Source organism: Strix aluco, chromosome Z (genome assembly GCF_031877795.1).
Source record: "Strix aluco isolate bStrAlu1 chromosome Z, bStrAlu1.hap1, whole genome shotgun sequence".
NCBI classification, from domain to species: Eukaryota; Metazoa; Chordata; class Aves; order Strigiformes; family Strigidae; genus Strix; species Strix aluco.
The window spans coordinates 14,249,485-14,275,817 of NC_133971.1; the positions used below are offsets into that span (position 1 = coordinate 14,249,485).

A 26,333-nucleotide genomic window follows, 5' to 3' on the forward strand; every position below is an offset into this window, starting at 1 on the left:
TAAATAGCAATCAGATAACCAGAAATGTCCTGACAATTCTTTGAAAAAGCATGTTTTTATCCATGGCTGTACCACGCTATGTTTCCTGCCAGAACGGCATTGCAAGGACACTTCTTGTGCTGTTCTTTCCTCTACAAAGAAATTACCTTTGCATACTAAAAAAAGGAGGTGTTTAGGCCACTGATTTAAACGTGCAAATATTGACAGGAGAAAAATTTAACAGGTAGCACACAAGAGGATCTTAAACTTGCCATCCTCAGGTCTTTGAACAAACAATATTGACAAAACCAGACATAAATATAGTGAATTCAGATGATGATTTCACTGTCATGTGTCTGGTATTCCTCTTTGTAGCCTGAGAAGAAATATAATGAATTCATACCTGAGAGCATTTCTTCCTCTAGAAATGTTTATTTCCTACATGGTTTACTTTATTTTTTCACAAATCTTGTGCTTGGCATAAAACAAACTTTTGGTGAAGGTTGCTGGATTAATCCTTTTAACTTTTTTTTACATTGCAACTACCCGAAGTACTTCAGCAGATGTACGGGGTGTTAGGTGAAGCAGACACACCAAGAGTCAACGTTTGGTGACTTCATACTGACTTCATACTGATGCTGGCTTTCATGTGCCCTCAGGCCTGTCACTGCACTCAGGAGAATGAGGCCTAAGCTTTACCTATCTAAAAGGTAGGTATAGAAAGTCTTAGCAGCTTGTATGTTGTGAGGCTGAATGGCAGTAGAGACCTGAAAAAGCATGAAGTGGAAATATGAGAGAAATGCAAATCCAGCAGCTGTCAGAGCTGGACCCAGCCATGCCATACCAGGGGGCAGAGGCAGAGGCGTACAGCCTCACACCTCTCACCGCACCCTCAGGGCAAGGACACAAACTGCACAGTACTGGAGCTCCAGGTGCCTTCCACCTTCCCTGTGAAATCCATGAAGGATTATTATTCTGTTGGGTAAAGGCTGCCACTTAAAAACAGTGGCTGTTTGCATGGTCATGTGATTTGCAGCTCTTCCCTGTTTCAGGAAGACAGTGAGGTTGAACATTTTGAGGTGGGATTCATCTCATGTAATTTTAAGCACCTAAAAGAAAGTTCTGTCATCAGAATCATCTGGCAAAGTTCTCTTCACAGAGAGAGCCAGGCAATTCCCCAGGGTGATTCACCCCACCTACCTTGGGCAGTATTTGTAGGATGCAGTGAATCACGCTCTCGAGTCACTCCATTGACTGATGGGGGAGCCCAGGCAAATGGCTTACACTAGACACGCAACTTTAAGGTGGCTAAGGTTAGATGAACTCAGTCTTTCCCTGCTGATAGTTCAGTTTTAATCTTTCCAGTGCCAGCTGTGATATCTTCTGCTCTTAGGCATAATGATAAGGGACAATTAATTTGAGGCTGGAAATTCAGTTGATTTGTAGAATTTGGGTCTTTCATAATAATTGTGAAGGTGGCTGACTGATTCAAAAAGATGCTGCGCCATATCCTCCTTGGAGCTGTAATGCTGGACTTCACACAGAGAATGCAGGTAAGCAGTAATGCCAGAATAATTCCAGCTTCTCTGGCTGGGATATTGTGACAATAAAACTAAGATAGAAAGGACTTCAATCAAATTACCTCTCAGTCACACTAAGCTCTACCTTAGGGCAGGAGAGCTGTGTGAAATTCCCCATGCATCTACTACATGGAAAATTCAAGAAGGTGGCAGGCCCTACAATATTTTTTAGGTACAGGAGTATATTCATACCTATCCCTGTTAAACCAAACCTTTCAGTGGAGAATGTTCTGCTGAAAAGAGCCTGCAGACTGCATGGGGAGTTTCCCTGTCCAGTGAAATGGAAGATCTGGCCTTGTATAGCCTCAGTGGCTAGAGCAGATGCAGTGGCAGGTCTAAGGCAGCAACATTTTGGGGAGAAACTTCAGGAGACTTGAGATGAAAGAGGAGAAGCTGTTATGCAAACAGCTGTTGCTCTACTGATAACAGGCAATGTGAACAAGAAAGCCGTGGACTGTCAAACAACCCATGAGCACCAGGAGTCCTTAGGATATGTGAATAAGATTCTCAGAATGGGTTCATGGCATTGTACTTCTTTATGGTAGGCACTGTATATTTCCGGAGAAAAGAACAATGCTCCTAGGTGAAGACAGACTGACCTAGCAGGTGAATAAATGTGCACAACCACTCTCCTGCAGGGCTGTGAGTATTTCAGAGAGAATGAGAGGACAAACTGATTAAAAATAAAAAAGCCAACTGGTGTACAAATACATACAATTAAATTATGTTTCAAAATGTCTTGGACCTTCATTACCAATAACAGTGTTACTAAAACTGAAATCTGGTCAAGATCTGTCCGTTTCCCACTGTAATCTTGGCAGGTACAGATGAGCAAGCTCTCATCCACGGCTCTCCAGTGGAGAAATGCCTCTTATCTGGCTGGGCCATATGGGCTTCCAGCAGGGTGTGGCCAGAGACTGGACCCAAGTTGTCTTCTGCTAGTGCAAATCTCTTGGGCACATGTGTACTCTTCTGGCTAGCTGTGTGTGACAGCTCTCGGGTAATGCTGAGGACAGAGGGGAAGGGAAAGGGATTGCTATTAAAGTCTTGGTAAGAAGTTTTCTCACCAGAATCTTCCTTTTGGTGTCACATACAGAAAAGCACATCCTCTATTAAGATGGTTCAAGAAAGCTCCTTTTACTGGGGAAGGGGGTTAGCTGTGGCAATTAAATGAACAGGCTTCCCTTCCTTATTTTCAGAACATCTATAGCAATATGAATGCACATGCTCCCTCAGCATGTCTATGCTGTAGACACTGTGACCAATACTTGCAGGCATGCCTGGGCTCACCTGACATTCCTTAGCTGAATACAACCAGTAACATGTCTTCAGGTCTGAAGACACGCTGACTAATGGAGAATGTATTCAGCTTCTTAGCCAGACTGTGCCAATGAATAGACTTTGTTTCAAAATGCCACACTCCTCCCATTTTAAAAAATGTTATTTCTTGAAAATGGTATAAAATTGGTGAAAATCATTTTGAGAAGCCTGAGAAATCCATATCAGTGTCTCAGTAAAGAAGTAACCATGCTATACCAGCAAAACAGACTGCTGTAGTTTTCCAGACAGGACACTCTAGAGCTTGGAAAGTGAGTCTACCACAACTCCATCACTGCATCCCACCCTTACTGTACATATCTATGATTTCTAGATCAGATTTGCTGGATTCATGTCCAGCCAAAAAACAAAGACTGGGGTCTTGTTGACTGCTCTCAAATTGTAGTATTCCAGCCACTGACAGAGGAACCAGTTGAAGCAGACCAAAGCTGTTCCACCCACACACCTATGTTGTTTTCTGTAGTAATGGGGCTGCAAGGGAAGGTGGTAGCTAACTTATGTCCTCATATGAAACCAGGATGCACCTGGTCTCACAAACTCAAAGAAAGTGCTTCCATATCTGGTAATACGTATGTAGGCCTTGACTGACACATGTCCACGCCCAATTCAGTATGTATGTTTTCTCCTTTGAGCTGTCATCTGCAAAGCTTTTTAGCTCACAAAAGCAGCAGCACAAGTTAGGCAGCTGGTTTCTTCTGACTATTTTTTTTAAATGTCAGCTCTATTCTGTACAGTCTGGAAGCTGAAATAGCTGACTGTATGCATGAGAAAAATAATGGGTGCCTCTGGGTATCAGTGCCAGCAGATACTTCACATCTGAAGTCTCTCTACAATTTCACCTCTGTAGCTTCTGAAGCAAACCTGGCTCTGGAGCTTTGATAACTGGTTCCCACTGAGAGAGAGGGACCACAAGACCTGGAAAAAGTCTTTTGTTCCAATATTTTCCTGAGCTACCTGTTTTCAGTGGATCAGTTTCCTGGGAGATCTGCTTGAATGCAAGGGGAAGGGTCAAGGCAGAGAAAAATTACAAGATAAATGATTAGATTTTCTATTCACATAGTCATCTAGAACTCGGATTTACTTATCTTTTTAATTTTGATCTGCTGATCATTAAGGGCAAAATCTTCCAGCCCAAAATCTTTATCAATTTAAAGTTATTGATGTATTTGTTGGTGCTGATGCATTTGATAATCCAAGGCTACATTCCTGTGGCAGATAAATGGCCCACTCAGCAACAAGATGTCATCATTCTCCATCCTTTCCTAGAAATTAATCTAGTCATGGTCCTTGAAAGAGACTAGGAATGTAAAGCTCAGCATGCACATACTAGAGTTGATCAAGAACAGTTCTGCAAGGACAACTCTCATTAAAAAAACCTCACTTGTTTGATATGAAATCTTCACAAGGGTTATGGATTGAGCAGAATGTTTTCAATGTTCAAAATTAAAAGCAGGACTCCATTTTCCATTTAATATAGCCTGTTAGCCAACAGTGACCATGCTAGTTGTCACCTAGCATATGTAAAGGTCTAGGAGACTCTCTGGTGATCAGTGGCTGAAGTCAGAGATAAGGCATCCTAGGTGACTGCTTTTCCCATCAGACCGTAGAGTTAGCTTCAATCCACTGGTAGTTTTACTCCATATAAATAAAAATATTCAATGGGGTAAAGAAAATTTATTGTAGTACCCAGTCATTGTGGCACTCACCAGAGACAAGGCAAGACACATCCCTACTTCAATGGTTACTCCATGTGTACAGCTTGAAGCTTCAAGCTTCTTAGAAACTAAGCAGGCTTAGGCTGAGACAGTTAATTGATAGGTATAACGATGGTGGTGTTTTTCTCTAAGAACTTTGATTTCTTGGTTCTTTACTGAGTATTACAGCTCAGGAAGTGACATCTAGATCAGAACTACTTTTGGATCAATACTCACATTTCAAGGCCTAATTGTTCTGCAATGTGAGTCTGTCTTTGGATTCTAAAGGACCAAAGTCTGGGAGGTTTCTCCACCATGAGAAACCATCTCATGCAATTGTAGAAATCACAAAACTTCTGCTTTGACCAGATATAACTTAAAGACAGAACAGGAAACCAAACCCAGCCAGATCTGAGTATGACACAGAAACCAAACTGGACTGGTGTTTTCATAAGTGTACTTTATCCACTCAGAAATCAAAGGTATTTGAGATCCTCAGTTTTGGCTTGGCTCATTTTTACTGAAAAGATCAATATTGCCTAGTCTTTTGGATCAGAAACATGAACATTTGAACACAGCAGTAGCAAAAAGACCAATGAATGTGTTAGAAGCTTTTATGGCTCAAAAAGTGTACCGCAGCATAACTAACTGTTAAATGATTAGAAGCTCCGAGTCAGAAAAGACCCTTGGGTCTTCATTTCAAACCCCTTCCCTCCAGACTACTCCAATCCCAGCATGAATTCATGTGAACTAGAAATGGACAAATATACAGGACAGGACTGTGTGTGCCAAAAATCTCTTTAGGTTCACTGGCTCCATCTCATCCCAGCAGAAGAATCTCCCCAGAATTATCTTCAGTCCCTATAGATAGATTTGGCTGCAATTCAGGTTACTATTTTTACCGTTAAATTAGCTCTGCCTACTTGCTAAGCTAAAGTATTTAAAAGGGTTTCTGCTTTCTTAACCAACATTTTAAAATGTGACTGAACGGAAATCACTGGTCAGGCATCCTAGCCTCAAAGACATGCATGGTCTGGTAAAGCAGAAAGTTTTCTCCTATCATTTGCATGGGAGCAGTATCAAAGTGCAAAATTCCTGAGTGGGTGACAGAATTACACTAATTACATTAAAGAAAGTTCAGAACAGTTCACATTAAAACTTTACTCAGATAAACCCTTTTGGAGGGTATTAGAAGAGCAACACCTGTGCAAATGCTGTTCAACCAGCAAAATGGTGGCCATATCCACTAGGCAATTTATTTTACAACTTTTTCAATAATTTATCTAGCACTGATGATACTGTATTTGTAAGTGAGAAAGTGTAAATTGTCAGTCTCATTTTGCTGCCACAAGCTCCTGTGGAGTACTTTTGTACTAGTGTCATAGAAACCTGTTCCACTTGTGTGCCTGACTACACGCACCCAGTGTACCTGAATGGTATTTGCAATGGAAAATAGAACTTGTATTTCTCAATTAGAGAGCTTGACTATTCTTACAGATGCCTTAGTTTCTTGAGCTCTTTGTCCATTGAATCTGAACTGTAAACTTTGTTTAAATATTGTTCCCACAGGGGGCATTTCTTTTTTTAACATCTTCTGCATGTTTACCTCCCTGCATAAAAAATAAGCTGGAGGCAGGGAGGGAGAGAGGGCAAATTGGAAGTCTGATCAGGTGCTTGGTTTACATGGTCATCAGCAGTCACTTTCAGGATGGGACAAACAGTTGATATGACAGCAAATTTTCAGGGACTGGTGAAAAGATATTCCTGTGGTGGTCACCTGAGTCAGGAATGTTCAACTTTTTCTGTCTCTGTTTTATTGTGGAGATAACGGGGGTGGAGGGGGGGGGGAGGAAGTGTTTTTTTCGTTAGTGGTAAGGGCAAAGGGAGGTGTACATTTCCTCTTCTAAAAGTGCAATGTATGAAGCTGCTTGGGGGTTTTTGTGTGTGTGTAGACAGGCATATAGGACAAGTCAGTAAGTAATTGTCATTGCTGCAGCACCAGCTTGCATCATAAGCACAATCGGTCAGAAGTCTCATACCTACTACCTTTTTTTTCTCAGGTTCACAGTGGAAATTCACACCTCAATCAGTTGCCTTATCGAACCTGAATGTGTGAGAAAGTCCTTCTATAGTACCCAACCCAAAGAAGATCAGTTCATAAATTGGTAAGCAACTCAGCTCTTTCAAAGGTAGTGGAAATCTTAGACTTCATATGGCTGTGGTCTCCTTCATCTAGAAAATCAAATGAAAGAACTAGCAAAAATACCAGTTAAGATGATGAAGATGGTTGAAGGTGTGGAGTAGCTTCATGGAGAGGGGAGATAAAATAGACTAGGGTGCTTTAGTTTGGAAAAGAGGCTGTTGAGGAGGTGTGATAGGTACAACCGTTTCTGAAAGACAGAGAAGTCAAACAAAATTTAGCTACTGCTTCTCAGAACACAAGGTCCAAGGGCATCAGAGGAACTTAACAGGTGATTGATTCAAAACACATGAATACAAATAATACATAGGCGAACTGGGAAATTCTTCAACTTGGGAAACTGTGAATAGCAGAGTGATTAAACAAATTCATGGCGGTTAAGTCCATCAGGACTATCGAGCAAAAAACGGCTGCTACAACTGCCAGGCTGTAAAATCCTTAGACTGCAGGCAGAACTGAAGCAATGATAAACCAAGGAAGTTACTACAGGAGGACTAATCACGTTTCTGAAAAAAAGTTACTGAGATGATTCAGACCTGGAGTCCAAATTTGTTAAGGATTTGGAATTTAGGTTCATTATAACTTCAGCTGCAATGTTCAGCTCCACATAGTTATTTAAACTTCTGCATTCAGAAATGTGGGGTGTTGTTCTTCTTTGGCTTTTTTTAAGAATTTTGATTCAAATGTGTCCCATAAATATTACTTTTTTTTTTTTTTTTTTTTCCCCCCTAAGTCTCCAGGAGCTCATGACTGGTCTAATAAAAGTTTTGAAAAAATCTGTCAGAATGCCACAAGAGTATCCGAGACTCACTTTCAAACTCTGGGGTGTACAGTACCATAGCTGCATGTACTAAAATTACACCAAGTATTTGTCAACATAAACAAATAAGGGGATATTCTTGCTGTGTTCTTATGACCTTTTGCTTCAAAGGTAAATGCAAGCTTAATTTCTAGTATTTCTCAGCTTTTGCTGAGGCATTCTAAGTGTCTCAGTTTTAAACAAGATTGAACATGTTCACAGCTGAAATCTAAATGGGTTCTGCATCCCTGTTGAAATGTTCTGCTTAAATGTTTGATCCTTAATGCAGTCTACACTCTGCCCACAGCAAATGTTCCTCCCAGCTGCTGTTCTTCCCATTAACAGAAAGAAGAAGAATTAAGGTACTGCTCTATCTAAACATGTTGAAGCCAAGAGTTCAGTAGCTGCCATCCAATATGCAGTGGCCTATAATAGATTGGGTAATTGCCTGCCTGTATATTCAGAACTCATACTGCATGAAAATAACATTCTCTTTGTTAGAAACATTTTCCTGATCACTTAGTCCTTTTCATTTCCAGTCATTCAAACAGGGCTTCCTCCTCCTTTCCATTCTGGAAAACTCTCCCCAAAAAAGATAAAAAATTAGAATTTTTTTCATTATTACCCAGTGTTTAGCCATAACGGGAAGTTTTGTCTTGGAGTGGAAGGAGAGAAAACAAAAGCCCTAGGATCGTGCCAGATTCAGCCCATTTATCCCTGAATTATCATAGGTCACTCATTGCATTTCCATCTGATACATTTCTAAATTGTATTCCCTCCTGCCATTTGTCTATTTTGTCATTCTCCAGTACTTGAACAAGTACTAGTAAAATAGAATCTCTTTCTATTTCCAAATACTGCAAATACAAACAAAAAAACCAAAACAAAACGAAACAACTTTCACATTAAGACAGTGACAAACCAATTTTTCCCTCCAGCTTTTTAGATAAAGAGTCATTCTGGTACCAAACTCTATCATTCTGAATAATTGTCAAGGCAAATATCCCAGTTCCTCCTATTCACTGGTACATGAAGAAACACCTGGAATTCATTCCAGGGACTAGATGAAGCTCTATCATAGGAGAGACTATGTAACATGGGTCTGATAAACTTTGTCCTATTATTTGATTCCTCAGCTTCACTCAGTAGCCTGGCACACATTTTACTTTGGTTTTGTTCTTGAGCGAGAATAGGAGTTAATTGGCAGGAGGCTGTGCAAATACTTTTTGTCTATCAGACCAGGCTGTTCATGGGAACCCCACTGATGACTCTCATCAGCTTGTCTCTTCGATCTAAATGTGTCTGGGGAGAAGTAGAAACAATTCAGCTAAAATATTCATGTACCAAAACTTTATTCATTCCTCCCTGGAAATACGGGTGGGTTCTTCCCTCCTCAGATTCTTTCTTTTTCCTTTTGTTCTGTTTTTTCTTGTGACCATCTGACTACTACACTGACTAATACAGTGCGTTAGACAAGCAGGAATTCATTTGAATGTGTATTAAATTACCCAGTGCAAGCTTGTCATTGCAATTGGTCACATTTCTTCTTTTTCTCTGTTTCAGCAAAGCCTTCTCTCTTAGCTTTCTGCCACAAGCTTCTTTGAGGTGGGGAGGAAAAGCATGAGGGAACACTCAATCCATAAAAAATTAAAAGTAAAAAATTAGACAGACACACAGAAAAGAAAAAAACGCTGAAAGTTAACAGAAACAATTTCCACAGGCTTTGTAATCACCAAGCTTCCACTTTTAGTGTCTGGGAGAAATGACCAAGGACACCACACTTCTGGAAGAGCATTGTGATATTACCACCACACACCAAGTTCAGCAAACTAGTATTGCTACCAGACTCCATCAATACCAATCTCTTTTGTGGGAGTTATTCCTCTCTATAGAAGTAATTAAACATTCACAGACCCAGAGCAAGCATAGGCAATTAGGAGGGATATGATGGCCCAGTGGGTAGATATGTCACCAGGGGATATAGGAGAACAAGGCTCAAGATCCTACTCCAGTACCCATTTAATTATTTATATAACCAAATAGACACTATTTATCTACTTCAATAGCACTAACAGGAGATGTCACTTGAAAAAGTCTTGTTCCAAGTACCCATTAGCACCACGGTGAGAGTACTCAACTAGATTGTGAAAAAGATGCTTTTTTGTTCTTAAACTGACTCAGAGACAGAAGCTCATTAGCAATTAGCCATTCTAGTGTGCAGAAGACTGGTCTCTCTTCCCCTTGGGTTTTTTCTCACCAAACAACAGTAATATTACTTATATTTCATTTACTTTCATGAAAGAAGCAAACTGTTGCCTGCCACTGATGTGGCAAAAAAACTGCATCCCAGCTGGCGGATTGCCTCGGCTCAGTTGATACCTCTTCAGTGATTTCTGGAGTATAGAAGGAAGCCAAGGACTGTTGTAAATGGACTTTGAAGCCACCTGAAACACCTTTGCTCGTGGAGCTGTTCAGCAATGTGGTATCACCTTGTTCTTGTCTACATCCAGGCAAAACAACCCCAAGATGAAATGTTCAAGACTTTAGAAGCTCAGAGTCAGGGTGGAGGGAACAAGAGCTCTGGCCCCAGAAATGAGCTTGTGGAGACTTTGTTACAAATCAGCTTAACTGAGAAACAATCTTTTGGGGGTATACTGAGAGAACAGCTAACAGCAGGATAATTTGATTAGAGACATGGAATTAGACGAAGGAGTGGCTTAAAATAAACTGCTTAAATATTTTAAAGCTATGAGTAATACGAAAGACTGGGAGAGTGCTCTGGATATTTTTTTCAAAGAAAGCATTCAAGAAGATTTGCTAGTAGTGGAGGCTGCGTGGAGGAGGAAGTCATGCAAGCACGAGCATAAGGAGCAGGGCAGAGGTAACAGACCTCAAAGGGCTGGTGCACAAGAGTCTCTCTCATGAGAGAGGGTGCTTGGTGGGTCATGGTTTAGGAACTGCCCTGTACTCATGGGATGTTATTCCAGTGTGGACTAGGAAATCTTTTTCTTGGTTTTAATAATGTATTATGGTTGCTGTTTACCGCAAACAGAAACTGAACCACTGCAACAGCAAACATTGTCATTCATCAGAAGGCTTTGGGAGGCAAAAAAATCTGTATCATGCTGTATGCTTGGGATGGGCTTGCAGCAGTAACACTACACCAATTCACCTCTGTGTTTAGATACCCTGAGTCTGAATTGGTAACGATCCACAATGTCCTCATCTCTTTCTTGAACTGAATCTAAATCCTTGGAAAAGCTGAAGCTTGATTCTCAGTCTGGGAGAAATCAGCAGCCAGGAAGCAAACCCTTGCATGAATTTACCTGTATCAAGCTACTGTGTGCATTATGAACAATGGTAGAATGTACTATTCAGTCAGGTAAATCTCATTCAGAAGTTTGGGATACAGAAAAGGTATCTTTGATCACGTCTATTTGATCCTTCTTTAGGAATAGAAAAGGTGCAGCTACGCTAATTTAAGATGATTCAAAAGCCAAGTACAGTACATAGCTGCAACTTGCAAAAAATTTTATTATCTCTTTAATAGCCAGTAACTTTTGCATGGGCTTTCATTTCACTGTTGTGAATGCCATTGGAAGCCTGCTAGAGAAGTTAGATAGTGAAGCTATATGTATATCTATCTGCAAACATATCAGTGATGGAGGTGTCTCTTTGGAATCCATTATATCCATCTGGTTTCCTGTTTTTATTTATATTATGTTAAGAGCAAAGCAAAGTTTGAAGGTGTATTACTCAATACATTGTAGGCTAGACTCCCCCTCAGGCCAAATATGGGCAGCTAACAAGTTTTTGAGCATATTAGCCTGAAGCCTAATATAGTTTTTGAGCTTCATGAGTTGCACTGGTTGAGCTAACACAACTGAAAAATGATGCTTTTTTAGCCTACTGAGACAGGATCTCTGAGGAAGCAGGAACAGAGTTCAAAATCAAAGGATAAGCTTATGCTGCTGATTGTTTTTTCTGCCCAACAAAATAATCAGTCAAAATCCTGAGTGGTTGCAAATGTTGTCATAGCTGTGGTATATGTATGATGCAAAAGCTACTTGCACTTTTCTCTCCCCACTGGGGTTTCTAGTCCTGAACTCAACTGTATCCTTACACAGCCAGTGAAGCACAACACATTTTGTGGTGCTGCAGTGCACGAAAGCGTGGAAAACTGCTGTTTTGTAGCTAACATGCATAGGGCCACCGTGGATGGATGGCACTTCCATCAGGCTCTCCTTGCCCAGCTAAGTCCAGCTCTCTGTTAAACAAAGCCAAACTGCTGCATTATCCCAGGACTGCATCTGAGCCTTCATGGGCTGATGTTTATCAAGAGATTATAGAACTTTCAATCTTTGCCCACCAGCAGACATGCACTTCCCTACCTGCACTGCTCTGGGACCTGATTCGCAGTCTGATCCTTTTGACTTCTTGGGATTCAAAGACATTCATCACCACTTGGAATTCCCCAACAGTTGTCAGGCCCTAAAAGAGTAAACACTGAATGGGATATATTTCCCTGTTACATCCCTGCTAATAGCTGCACATAGTGTCAGGCCAAGCGCAGGTTTGCTGTACAGTTAGTGACTCAAAACCACAGCTTGTTTTTAGAAACCCTCCTCTGTATAGTTGTGAGCTCTCTGCTCCTTCACCACACTCAGAATTCATCATCCATGATACAGACAATACTTCCACTTGACATTTCAACTCGAAGAAGGAAAAACTTCAGAATTCAGATTGCGTGACTAAAAAATTTTATTAGACATTTCACAGCTGTAACTCCTTGAGGTTGCTTCCCATTATATCAAGAATAATGTGGATAAAAAGAAAGAGATGATGAAAGTTGCTTTTCTATTTTGGCCAATCTGTTCTGTAGGCCTCATTAGGCCTTGGGTGTACTGATTCTCATCACAACATCAAGTCTAAATGCTTAAAATATTTTCTGACTATGAACTCTACAACTGTGCAGACACCACTGTTCTGTACTCTCAGCTTGCTTTTCTCCCATCCAGGCTCCACCTCAGTCCCATGAGAATGACAGCACATGTCTACACAGAAATGAAAGACTGAGAGATACTTTCAACAATTTTTAATGCAAGATTTTATTTATTTTTTCTGGAAAAGTAATGTAATCCTACTGTTCATTACAGTACTTAATTTTCCCCACCCATGGATCTGTAGAGCATCAGACACCAGATAGTCTGCCTAATCTCCTGGAAATCCAGGGACAACCAACTTCCTCATGGATACTTTGGAGACTGTTAAATGCCCCTCTCAGATGTTCAACAGAATGATAATTAAAATAATAATCCTTCCATTCATCTTTAGTTTCAGAAATAGCCTTATAAGCAATAAGCAGTAAGCATAAAGTCTTTAAGTTGTCCTCTCAATAAAACCAATAGTGTAAGTACTTGTCCTGGTTTCACAGAATCACGGAATAGTCTAGGTTGGAAAAGAACTTGAAAGATCATCCAGTCCAACCATTGACCTAACACTGACAGTTCCCAACTACACCATATCCCTAAGCGCTAAGTCAACTTTTAAACACCTCCAGGGATGGGGACTCCACCACCTTCCTGGGCAGCCCATTCCAATGCCTAACAACCCGTTCTGTAAAGAAATGCTTCCTAATATCCAGTCTAAACCTCCCTGGTGCAATTTGAGGTCATTCCCTCTTGTCCTATCGCTTGTTACTTGGTTAAAGAGACTCATCCCCAGCTCTCTGCAACCTCCTTTCAGGTAGTTGTAGAGGGCGATGAGGTCTCCCCTCAGCCTCCTCTTCTCCAGACTAAACAACCCCAGTTCCCTCAGCCGTTCCTCGTACGACATGTGCTCCAGACCCTCCACCAGCTTCGTTGCCCTTCTCTGGACACGCTCGAGTAATTCAATGTCCTTTTTGTAGTGAGGGGCCCAAAACTGAACCCAGTGATCAAGGTGCGGCCTCACCAGTGCCAAGTACAGGGGTAAGATCACTTCCTTGTCCCTGCTGGCCACGCTATTTCTGACACAAGCCAGGATGCCATTGGCCTTCTTGGCCACCTGGGCACACTGCTGGCTCATGTTCAGCCGGCTGTCAATCAACACCCCCAGGTCCCTCTCTGACTGGCAGCTCTCCAGCCACTCCTCCCCAAGCCTGTAGCGCTGCTGGGGGTTGTTGTGGCCCAAGTTCAGCACCCGGCATTTGGCCTTATTGAAGCTCCTACCGTTGGCCTCAGCCCATCGCTCCAGCCTGTCCAGGTCTCTCTGCAGAGCCTCCCTACCCTCGAGCAGATCAACACTCCCACCCTACTTGGTGTCATCTGCAAACTTACTGAGGGTGCACTCAATCCCCTCGTCTAGATCATCAATAAAGATATTAAACAGGAGTGGCCCCAAAACCGAGCCTTGGGGGACACCACTTGTGACCAGCTGCCAACTGAATTTAACTCCGTTCACCACAACTCTTTGGGCCCGGCCATCCAGCCAGTTTTTTGCCCAGCAAAGCATGGGCCCATCCAAGCCACAAGCAGCCAGTTTCGCCAGGAGAATGCTGCAGGAAACGGTGTCAAAGGCCTTACTAAGTCAAGGATGGAGTTAACTTTGATTGGAGTATTTCATACCATGTGATGTCATGCCCAGGGATATAGGTGGGCTCTCTTGGGCAGGCGTGGATTTTAGGTCGGCCCTGGTGTGTGTTGCTGGGGGGGGGCGGTCGCCATGCTTGCAAGCCACTGCTGCATTTTACCCGTTTCTTTTTTGGACTCACTATTGTTACTGTTGTTCTCTTGTTATATTTAGTAAATTCTTTCTTTTTATTCAACCTACAAATTCGCTTCTTTTTTCCCTTCCCTATTTCAGCAGAGGGGGGCGGAGGGGGAGGTGAACGGCTGACCACGTGGCATCTGGCTGCCAGCTGAGTTCAAACCTCCACAGTACTGCTCTCTCCTAAATCACCAGCTTGCCTTCACCTACTGATTTTTCTCTCTGGTCCTTATACAGTGAGGAAACACTCAGAAGGATTGAGCCAGGTATTAGGAGAACCAGCTCAGTGAGGAAGAGATTTAGGTTTTCAGATTAGGAGCAGAAAAGTCTCCAGAAATTTTGAAGAATTTTTCTATGTACATTTTTGTATGCTTATGTATATCTTTTTGCACGCTATCCAATTTTCCCTTCAACACACCCGACCAACTTGTGGGCTGTATTGCTTTATCTTGCAGCTGTAACAGATCTGAAGGGCCTAGTTCCTCTAGGCAGGAATAATGGTTGGGTACCCCAGTGCCATTTCTGTACTGGACTCTTTTTTTAAAGTCCCTCAAGACCTCACATCTCTAACAGCTGCTACAGGGGGTACTTTATATTCCTGAGGAGTTTCTTAACCTTTAGTAGGTGTAGGGCTGTGCTGTGCATTTGGAGGGAAGGGGTGCCTTATGGCATAGCTTCTCAATGGTGCTGGGACCAGCAGAACTGGGACCCCCCCGGAGCTGCTTGGAGCAGCAGAACAATTTTTAATCTTCTGGGATTCGGCACTTGGAAATTAGGAAACTGAAAACTGCTAAGATTAAACTAATCCAAACTCAGAAGGATCATGCTGGATTTATTTAGCAAGACATATATACTTTTGAAACAGGTCTTTCTGTACTAATTTGTCTTCATTAATCTCCAGGAAGGTCACACTATTGTGAGCTTTTCACTGATTTCTTCTTTATGGTATAAATCCGAGAGAAAGTAGAACAGGATGAAATACATTCAATAATTAAGGTTCAGCTCTTAGAGACATTTTATGTATATGGTTAACTAAATACAGTGAACTCTCTATTGAATACATGTTATGTATTTGTAAAAATCAGGTGTAGATTTGTAAGATTATTATTTAATTTATGTACTGTAGTATACACACTGTCACTGATACAAAAAAATCTCCTTTATGTAATTTCACTGGAGTGCAATGTGACTGAATCTGGGCTGCTCCTCAAAAGAACCAAGAGAGAAATCTCTGGGATGGAGTTAGTTGCCAGAAGGACTGTCTATGCCATATAACATACTGTTCATGCAGGTGATCCTGCGGGTCTTTTCTCCCTTGCTGTACTGATATCAATGTTTCAGTTTGCAGTTTAGGTGAAAGATGAGTTCACAGATCAAAGCTCTCAGATTTCCAGAACCAGACAGTCAGAACTGGAAGGTCAGAAGTCAAGCAAAAGACTAAATATTCGTAAGTATGAGTACACACACACACACCAGACGTCCCAGTTCTGAAATACTCTTCCTGTTTAGATTTAGAAATAAAACTCAGTGCAAATTAGCACTTCTCTCAGGTAACACTCCTTTGAGAGCAGGGATACTGTATCAAGAGTTAGCTGTTCAGAGTCTAGATGTTCTTCCCAAGAGCTTCCAGGAATTTCAGTCTTTCCAAACCTGTTAGAGAATATAGGTATTTCACTAACCTTTGCTTCTCTGAAGATAAAATGCAACTCAGAAAGAAGCTGGTTTTATCCTCAGTTGAGGATTAGGTCATTATCTGGCACACCCCTGAGCTCTGTTACTGCCCAGGTCCATGGGTTTCATCATTGTCTGTGGATATGTTATGGCTCATTTCTACACCATAACACCACTTCACATACTGATCTCATGATCATTCGTTAAAGCTGTAGAGCAGAGCCTGAAGCAATCCCATGCCACCTTATAGGTGTGACACACAGAGGTGCAAAAGAGGAAGAACCCAGAGAAATCTACATTTGCCCTGACTACCATGGGGGTAGCAGCCATGAGATGGAGCCTAGACCAGCCTCAAAATCGTGACACTGGGGAATTTCATGAACCCCAAGAAATTACGTGGCTCCTTCTCATGTGCTTTTCCTCTTTAGACAAGTGCTTTATTCAGTACTTGTGGGAAACTTTCCTCAGAAATAACCTAATAAAAACTTTGTTGCTTGTTCTTCTACTCCATTAAAGTAGTAGTTACCCACCTCCAAAGTCTTGGCCTTGGGGCTCTTTTGGTCCCCACCCTCAGTCTTTAACTGCAATTCCTGTAGCAAAGTTTCGGACACCATATGGGCTACATTATTCTGTTGATGGGCTTCATCACCCGTTTTCCCAAACAGCTTTTACAGTAACTGGTTTTACTTACATAGTAAAAACTAAAATAAAAGGTTGCATTTATAGCTCATTGTATGACCAACCACAGCAGCAGGCCCCATTAACAGCCACCTAGCTCAGGGAGAGGTGCAGTCCCGAAAGCAAATCAGTTAAATGGGAAGGACTGGCATATAATGATAGATAAAATTATTTGACATTGTCAAGGTCACAACTGCCTGTCTGTTTTTGAGAGATACTGCTATCAAATTTAAAAGACATAAAAGGTCAAGTTTATCAGTTTAGGAAATACAAGGTTAAGGGAAGAAAAAGAGAAGATGATTTAGCTGCATGCCCCTTAGTTTATGATTTTCATAATTATTCTTGCATTACCTCACAGAACAGATGAGAAAGAACAATACCTGTTTGTTTTCCCCTTACACCTGTCTCTCTCTACTGCATAGACTCCACAGGCTATAATCCAACTTCAAGTAAAGAAACTTGACATGCTTCTGGTGAGACCAGAATTTTATAAACCTCTGCAGTGATGGGGAGCAAAGTTTAGAGATTTCTCATTGGGAATGAGTCAGCTGTGGAAGTCTTTTTCCCTAGACACATGAAGCTGGATTTGAACCATTATCAGACAACAATGCCAATGTCATATTTCAAGTGCAGAACAGCAACTAATCTCTTATCAGGGAATTATAGCAGTTGCAAAACCAGGGAGCCACTAAGTGAGACTAGAGTGCTTCTCACAAGTTCGGAAACAGAAAATTATTCTCTTACATATTCTACTTTTCAATGTGGAATGGGAGGCTGAAAACCTGTCTGTAGATGTATTTCCTTTGAATTAGATCAAAATTTAATCTGCTTTTCAGTGAGTGGCTTTCTGAGACACGGTTTTGTCTGTGTTCTTTTCTTGTTTAGATATTAAGATTCAAAAATATTCATGCAGTTCATGTTTGCTCTATTTTAGGGAAAAATCAAGGCATGAACAACAGAACAGTAGCTGCACCTGTGAAAAATAACACCATTGGTAAAAAAAGTTATTCCCTTTTCAGACATGCCTTGTGATATGGACAGTCTGATTAATTTACATTCATATCTGTAACAACATGACTTAAACATTTTTTCTCTGACATTGAGATTGCTGGCATGTTTTGTAGCTATCTGGGTGGATGTCTGCTGAGATACTGATTGCTGAAGATGGAGACTGCTGGACTGCCTCAGCACTGTCCATTAGGTTTAGGCTGTTGGGGGATTAGCTAGCTTCTAAGAAACTTGAATCCATTCCCGCTAGTGATGGAGTTCTGATCTTTATAACACGATGTCTGTTCTCAGGACAATGCTGATCACAGAGCCTGCACTGATGTGGTTGAGATGTGATCTGTGCTCCTAGCTGGGTGGGAATGAGCTGTCAGAGCACATTAGGCACAACAATCAGCAGGACATAGTTTAGACACTTTCAGAAGACCCTACCCCAAAGCATGTGACCCTCTGTTTCACTAGCACCCTTCAACCCAACCGGCTAAGCAAAAAATAAAATTAAAAAATCACATACAAATTCAATTAAAAGAGGTGAAAGAAAACTAATTTTTAAAAGCTACACATAAACCAGAGAATAAAAACATATCTGAGTTCTGCAACCTTTCACTATTGCCACTGATTTTACCTGGACTTTCAGGTACTTTGCTAATGGATGGCTACAGAAAATCCCAAGAAAAGGAGTAGTAGATGTATCTCTCATGTGAAGGAATTGCTTTGTCCTGAACTCTTGCATTGTTTCTCCACATCACAAAACTCCAGAGTGTGAAATTACAAAACCTGCAGATATCTGTAGTCCAATGAAGTGGGCACGGCTTTTCTTAGGAGCATTGCCTTGAACTAGAAGCGTTTCAACATAAAGTGCACTAAGGGCTTCCTTTTCCTTCAAAGAATCAGGAGATTCTTTTACATAACAAATACTTCAGTTTTCCTCTAGTAAAGCAATCTGCTATGTATTGGCTTCTATTTTTCTATTACAATCACCAAAACAGCTACATGAGGCAAAAGAAAGAATTGTTTTGGCTTTGTCTTGTTCAAAACAGATACAAAAAAGTCGCTATGAAAATCATCCCTCAATGGCTGATAAAGATAGAACTGCAATTTATGCTCCCAAATACTACCTTTATCTTAAGGCTTTTAAGGAGCGTTTTCAGTAATAATGGCTGATTTAGATGGATTCCCAGGGTGCTGGATCATTGGTGATGACATTAATGGTTTAAGGCTCCCTGAATTTTGATTGATTGCTGTAATCTGCAGAAACTATTTCAGGACATAGATTTATTATTATTAAGCCTATAAAATGGTGTCAGGGTCAAAGCAAGCTGATGATTTGTGTTGTGATGCAAACATTACACAGGGGAAGATGAAATCTTTTAATAAATGTGAAATTCAGGAGAGAACAGTGTTTCATCTTCTTTGAAGAATCTGTGGCCTACCAATACATATTACAGCAGCAGGGAGGTTGTATTTAGGCTAAGGTTGCACTGCAAAAAATAACCTTCAACAGTATGCTGAGTCCATTGAGTGTTATTCTACCCAGTCATTGAGATCTTTCAAGACGCTTCACTAAGTTAAACTATGCTTACCTCCCCTTCCTCATCCAATCAGTATAATCTGATTGGATATTCTTGATTTCATGAAACATTGTGGATTTAAATCCATCTAATAGCACACAGAATTTCAAAAATATTTTTCCTGGTGAATTTTTTCCCCCATAGGACTCCTAGCTAAAGAAGAGGGAGACTGAACTATAACTCCATTAGAAAATAATGGGAGAGGCCACAACTGAATCTAGAGATCACCAGGGTTTTTCCTAACTTCATGTGTGCTTACAAGCAGAATCAGAGCATTTGGTTCCATGTACAAAGGAGAAACAGGATTATAGCAAAGTAATTCATAACATTGCATGGAAGAGATGCAAAAATATCCTTGCTTGCTTTTCCCCTTGTGACTGGATGAAAAAAAAAATTGTCAGATCCAGGACTAGTAGTACAGTTAAGAAGAAGGGGAGAAAGACATGCCCTCAAAAATGAAGTGTCACATGGATGGCCTTAGCCCAGCCAGCATGATGATGGGTTAATAGGTTATTTGTGCAACTAAATACCTTCAGACAAAAGTTTATTTTCTGCAGTTGACAGGACACCTACTGAAGCACTGAGAGGTGCAAAAAAATCTGATAATTCATTTATTCTGGTGGCTCTGATCAATTAATGACTTGGATAAGAGACTACCAGTAAGCTTCAAAACCCATGATGCTTATTTCAGGCTGGCACAGTTTAACTTCCTTGTGTCCTACTATGTCCAAAACCATTGCCATCCCACTATAACCTATTATGTTATTACTGAACACAGTCCACCATGATTCAAGATGCAAAACCAGAAGGAAAAAGCTTACATAAGTACTTTAAAAAGTAGAAAGAACTAGAGAAATATGATACAGGAAAAATAAGTAAAGTACTTGGGCTTTCCAGTGGTCGTACTGCTCCACAGTAGATTGTGTTTTTATGTAAAAATTTGTAACTAACTGCTATGTTTTATGACATTAGACAGTGTTCACTAGAGTTGAGGCAGGCTAATGGAGGAGTAGGAGAAAAGAGAAACAGGCAAAGCAAGGAGCACAAAAGCTGCTGCAACAGGATATAGATGTGACCAAAAGCCAGTGCCTGCACAGCATGTAAGCAACCTCCTAGAATATAAGCAGTACCAGCACACAGGCTTTAGTAAATGGTCATGCCAGGAGGCTGCAAAGACTTCTCCTATTCCTGGAAATGTGTCTGCTGAGCAAGAAGCCCTGGAAGATTAAACTGTGTTTGATAATGGGTGTTTCAGAGGTGGGGTGGGCAGAGAAAAGGAAGGAAACTCATGTCTGGGTGGGACTTAATGGAACCTTTAACACTGATTCTCACGGTTCAGATTGTCACAGAAATGAGAACCTGTCAAAAATGGCCATAAGTACTCTCAATCCCTGATCACTCAAAAAGAGTTGTACAAAACTGATGGATTCTGAAAAAAAATAGTTTGATGAATATGTAAACTTTTGAGAGGCTATTTGAAACGATAAAATTCTTCCAAAGAGAAATGTTTCTCAGCTTTCTTGGTTAGTCTAATAATACCTGTTGCATCATCTGTAAGACCTATTTAGAGGGTGTCTTTCATGCCCTGAAAGCAGTCAAAATCAACTGCTCTACCCAAAGACAATGAAGACTTTATTTGGGCCAAACACTATATATATGGTGTGGAATTTCTTCAATTTTCTGTAGTACTACTGGAGTCAGCCTGGAGCCCCTGGCAGGATAATGCTGAGGAGTACCTGAAGATCATAAGCAGTCTGTCTGTAGGTGTTCAGTCCTGCATCTTTAGCCACATTTGGGAATCCTGCACATAAAATGTTCTGTAGAGTGAAGAAGTAACACTACTGGAACTCTCTTTAATGAGAATGTTTCTAGAAAATGCTGTCAGTCCTATGACCACTGCTGAAAATGTTTGGACAGAATTTGCTAGCAGTCTGGGATTGGAGAGCTGAGAGAACAGCTCTTATTCCTTTCACAGAGAGTCTGAGGAAGACTTTGGAGAGGTTTCCTCAGTTACAACAAGCAATGTGTCCACATTCTTCTTCAGAACAAGCAAGCTTCATACCCCATGTAGATAATAATGCAAAATACTTCTGTAATTAGAGTTAATGAGAAGGAATAAACACTCTGGGTCAGAACTAAACAGTGGATAATATAAGCAGTCAGTGGTTTTGCCTTTTTCTCACTTTCTTCATGGTTTCCAAATCTCTCTTGATCTTTCTCCATGTGCCCAAGCTCTGTAGTACAATGTGGTGGACTTTTGGGGCAATGGGAGAAAAGGAACAAAAGCCTTTGTGTGTTTTGGCTGAAAGACAAATCAGAAGTTATTCATTTAAAGTTGAGTCCTGTGTCAGTCAATCTTCCCAAAACTGGGATGTCAATTCTGGGGCCAAGGCCATACCATGGGCTAGTCAGTTGGACACAACAGTGGCTGAGGGACTCAGGACACAGACATGCATCAACACACCAGGAAACACCTGAAGTCAGTTGGGAGCTGGACATAATCATCTCACAAGATGGGTACAGTCACCAACCAGCCAGGTGGATGACCCCAATTTAAAAATTACTTGTAGACTACATAAAGCTGCCAAGTAGAGAGAAGCTGATCCAAGGTATCACTAGCCTGAGTCTGAGGCTATGCAGACTTTTGCCTGCCTCTTTTATAAGTTATTTTCACCAGGAAAAAGGAAAGGGGCAGAAAACGGAAGGCAAGTCTGAAAAACACAGTAAATAATCCCATGAAATTAGGGTGTAAAAAGGTAAACAAATGGATAAAACAGTTTTTCTATGAAGACATTTGGAAATAATTATTTCTGCCTATTCAAGTGGTAGAATGTGAGGACTACAGAAATCTTTCCAAATGCTAAGCTTGATTTTTGGCCTGGTTTTCTAAGGCAATGAAGACTCTGTTGTTGTTCTGTTGTCTCTCTGATATCTTTTGAATAGATTGGTTGATTTCTACCACATGTAGAGGGCAGAGAGATAGACTTAGGCTGATTTTGTGTTTGTGTTTTTTCTAGGAGAGACCCTTGTTATACTGGTACTGGTCTTCACTCTTTCTTTCAACCAGAAAAAAAAAAAAAAGTAAGTGTGTGTGAATTTCTAGTTACCTATATCTAAATATGAAAACTGTGTAACTTCATCTATGCAACTATAACCTACATTTATAATTACAACTATATAACTGTACAGTTACATATATAAATACATACACACACATGCTTGGGTTTTTTTGCATAAAATCAAATATTAACCTCATAAATGCTATGACCTAATAAATGCTAAAACATTTCCAGAGGCTTCAAGTAGCTGCAGGACTGGCTGGAACTTTGTAGAAGCTTGTTTCTTCCTTTTCTCTGCTCTCTGGTGCTACGCTGAAGCTGTGCAGACTTGTGGGTGTTTTTCACTCTCTTCCTTCTTAACATGTTATGGTGCCATGATAATTTCTGCATCAGAACAAGCAAAACATTAGCTAATTAAATCCTCCCATGTTGCTGTTAGTTCACCCCTCTGCATTAAAGCCAGGAGAAGGGATCTGCTTATGGCCACAGATCAACTCAGTAGCAGAGCATTGAACAGATGCCAGATCTTTTGAGTCACAACCCAACTAAATAGCTATTCTGGCAATTTAGCTCAATGCAAAAACCATTCAGCATTGCTGATAAGATTCCTGAAGAATGTTTAGAAGCAAAAGGTAATATTTGCAAAATTGAAGTGCATTTCCAAGGTTACATTCCTAACCTCATGAGCAGGAAGGGCAAAGCAAGAAGGCTGCAGTTATATCTTTTTAAGGAGATGGATGGTCCCACACCCATATTCTTCCTAGTGTCTGATAGCTGTGATCTGTGAACGGGGCATACCCATGGTGCCATCTCCCAGTAGTACCACCTCTAAAAACAGGTCCTGAAATCTAAGGGTGAGCAGGATTGTCTTTGTAAGCAGATGATTTCCTCTTCAAAAGACCCAGAGGATTTCCAGTAAACACACCACACAGCTTTCAAAAAAGAGTGAACAAAAAATACCTTCAGATTTACCATACCTCACTCTACTGCCTTCATTGCCATTTTGGTGTATTAATTTCAGGTCATGGAAGAAAGCCAGAGCTTAGGTTTGAGAATCTTCTAAGAAAGGGACTTGTCCCTGGCTCCCAAAACAACATGTAAGGCACGAATGCAGGGTGACATAGCAGGGCAAGAGCAGCCTCACTCTGAGTCACAGGACCCACTACAGGACACCCCTTCCCTGCAGGACTGGCTCTGAGCCATACACAGCAAAGAAGTCCACATTGCCCTAAAACAGAGCAGAGAAATCACCGTTGAGATCTGAAGAGCTGTGATAATAGAGGGAGGACTAACATGAGCTATGCAGGCTGCAAGGCCATGTGGAGACCCTCAAGCACAAGTGTTTCTGGGTGAGTTGTGCTCTCACAGAGGTACAGGCAGGTCTAGTACACCCCACAGCAGATGACCATGGTGATCAGACCAAGAGCAGAGCTTTGTCCTCCCTCTCAGAAGCAGCAAACTGTTCTGGGTGCCTGGCTTACAAACAAAAAGTCTGTCAGATTTGCTGTCATCTCATTTTACTGAAAAGATAGATGGAGCAGAAAGCAAAGCTTTCCCAAACAGTTCAAAGAGGAACTGAATTTTAATGCTGTGCCTTTTCTTCTGACCAAGCTTGCCCTGACTGTTTCCTAGCACCAGAAAAGCAGGGGTCTCCCAGCACAGCAACTCTCTTTTCATGCAGTATCTGAAGATAAAGAAATTAGCCAGTGAGTAAGGCAGTTCCTGCTTTCCTTTGCTGGAGTGGAAGGACACCATCACTTAACAGCTCTCCATAGTTCAGATCAACCCTGCCAAAAATTCTTAGCTTTATGCATAAAGGTACATCTACTTTACTTGGTCTAAACTCAGACTGAGTAAAGTTCAAGGAGAACTGAACTGTCTATTCAGGCCAAAAATGAGGTACAGACTTTTTACTTGTACATGTAAACAATTAATAAGGTTTCTAATAAAGGTTCGGTAAGAGTCATGTGGTTATTTCAGAGTCACATCTGAATTATTTCTTTGTGTAATATAATCTGTGTCAAGCGCCCTTGGGCAGGAAGCCACTGTAAACAAGTTGACTAGTTTACCTTGTTCCTTTATCAAAATGCCTTACCTAAGTAATCAGTTCTGCATTTACCTGCAAGATCTGTGAAGAAATACAAAATGGGTTACAAGAATAAACAGACTCACTAATCATCCAGGTGGAGAGAATAATTCATGGATAATAACTTATCCAATTAAGTCAGTCTATTTGTCTGCTTCCAGAATATCCATGAGCAGACCACAATTCCCCCTCATTTATTCTTTATTTGCCTTTTACCAATGAGGATGTTGCAAGACTGCTTATACGCTGTGACTTGTTCCCCTCTCCTCCTGCCAGCAGGACTCCTTTAAATGGCTCTTCTTTCCATGAGAGTCTCTCCCCTTCTCTTGTCCTCAGCAACTCCCTTTCGCACATTGAAATCCTTCAGTCTCCTGAGTTCCTTCGGGTATTTTAACAAGAGCCTTCAGTAGCTGGCTGCTAGTGGCCTCGGGGAAATATTTTCCCTATTTTCTGACTGAATGGCCCATAGTGAGGGCAGAGGAGAGTCTGAAGTAGCTTTGAAGCAGCTGTAATGAAGAATTACTGCATCTTATAAAATTTTTTTTTAAGGCCACACAGACTTATTGCTCAAAGAGTCTTTTCTGAGAATAAGCTCTGTTTAACTGGATAAAGTCTTGACCGTCAGCACTCCCTTCTTCCTTCTTTATAAGACTGGACACTTTTCTGGAGGATGCACCTCATTTAGGAGGGTATCATTGGAAGCTTCCTGACTGATTTATCCCACAAAATGGTGCCCACAGGCAAATTTCTGAGCCCAGACAGACCTCTGCAACAGTCAATCCATGTCCCCTCATGCACATGTAGGACCACCTCCATGCCAGCATGACAGCAAAAAGCTCTGGAAACCTTTTCCTTCCTTTTTTCCAAATGTCTCTTTGATCCATTTAAAGTATTCAGCTGTATATTACAGATTGCTCTGGAATTTTCTGTCATTGCTTCTGTCAGTGACACAAAATAAATGTGTGTGAACCCATTGATGACACTTTGTCTCATCTCTCTGCCAAAGAAAGAAGGAAGTTGGGAACCTTCTGTTTCAGGAACCAGGCCTGCTGCCTCCCATGGACTTGTCGATGCACATATGAATTTTCATTGCAGGCAAGTAAAACAAATACCCACAGGAAAAAACCCTATTGTGTTCCCATTAAGCTGGTACTGTCCAGAATGAATAATATCATTCATTAAAATGTTTGTATCACCCAGCAAAGACAACCATACTACTTCTGGTATATGAAATCAGTACTATGTGCTTGGCCCAGTGGAAACAGAGAAGCACACAGGTAATACAAAGGTGGATGGCTAGACAAATAGACAGACTGATTTTCAATGTGTCTGAGACTTGTTTTAAGACTGTGGTGTTCATTTGTACCTGTTCTAATACATTTATTCCATAAGGACTACAAGCCAAAGTTTAGTGCAATTAACTGTTACAGAGGCTCTCAAATAAACAAGAAACCACCAAAAATTAAAAATTTATTGTCAACACAGTTGACTAGCTCTCTGCAAATTACAGGTTCGAATGTCCATGAGAGAAGAACAAAACAACTTCCTAGGGTTTAACGACAACACAAAACACAGAACAAAAGACCACTCCCTGGGGTTTAACAACAACCCAAAATGCTCTATCAGTCACCTAAGAAGCGAGGGCTCTCAACCTCAAGGACCTGCTCAGGGCAGCATCCCAACCCAAGTCACCTCAAGGAGTTTCCTTGAGCAGCATCCCAACCCAAGAGGAGAGCCCTTGACCACAGCATGCTGCTCCAGGAGACAAGCTCAAAATGGCTGCCCCAGGGGACTGCATTTATACCCAGCTGAATCTGACCTGTAGTCAATAGTGGCTCCTATTGGCTGAAGGCCCCAACTACCGTGAAGCCCCGGGAACAGGGACAATTAGTAGCTGCTACACTTCAGTAGCCAAGAAGCCCTTTT

General features: G+C 41.1%; 1 long non-coding RNA gene across 1 annotated transcript; it reads left to right on the plus strand.

Moving 5' to 3' along the window:
* Positions 1 to 1,132: 1,132 nt before the first annotated feature.
* LOC141918717 (uncharacterized) lies at positions 1,133 to 22,343 on the plus strand. Its single transcript, XR_012621794.1, has 3 exons — positions 1,133 to 1,532; positions 6,652 to 6,756; positions 22,280 to 22,343. It is a non-coding gene; the product is annotated as an uncharacterized LOC141918717 (long non-coding RNA).
* The last annotated feature ends 3,990 nt before the right edge of the window (positions 22,344 to 26,333 follow it).